Raw genomic sequence first — 232 nt, 5'->3', positions numbered from 1 at the left:
CACCTGGAAACTCTAGGTGGCGCCAGAGCGTTTGGTCCCCTGCACTTTCCTGCCCAATCTGGTCCCAATGACTGTGATCCCAGAGACCAGCTCTCAGTCAAATGTTCCCCATCTCTCATCCAGACAGCTCCAGGTGCCATTTATCCAGTTGTCCGGTGGATAAGGACCTGCCTTGCAACTCAGGAGATGCCTGTATGATCCCTGGTAGGGGAAACAGGATCCTACATTTTGT

Source organism: Bison bison, unplaced genomic scaffold (genome assembly GCF_000754665.1).
Source record: "Bison bison bison isolate TAMUID 2011002044 unplaced genomic scaffold, Bison_UMD1.0 scf7180017864500, whole genome shotgun sequence".
Taxonomy (NCBI): domain Eukaryota; kingdom Metazoa; phylum Chordata; class Mammalia; order Artiodactyla; family Bovidae; genus Bison; species Bison bison.
This window is presented reverse-complemented; position numbering follows the sequence as displayed.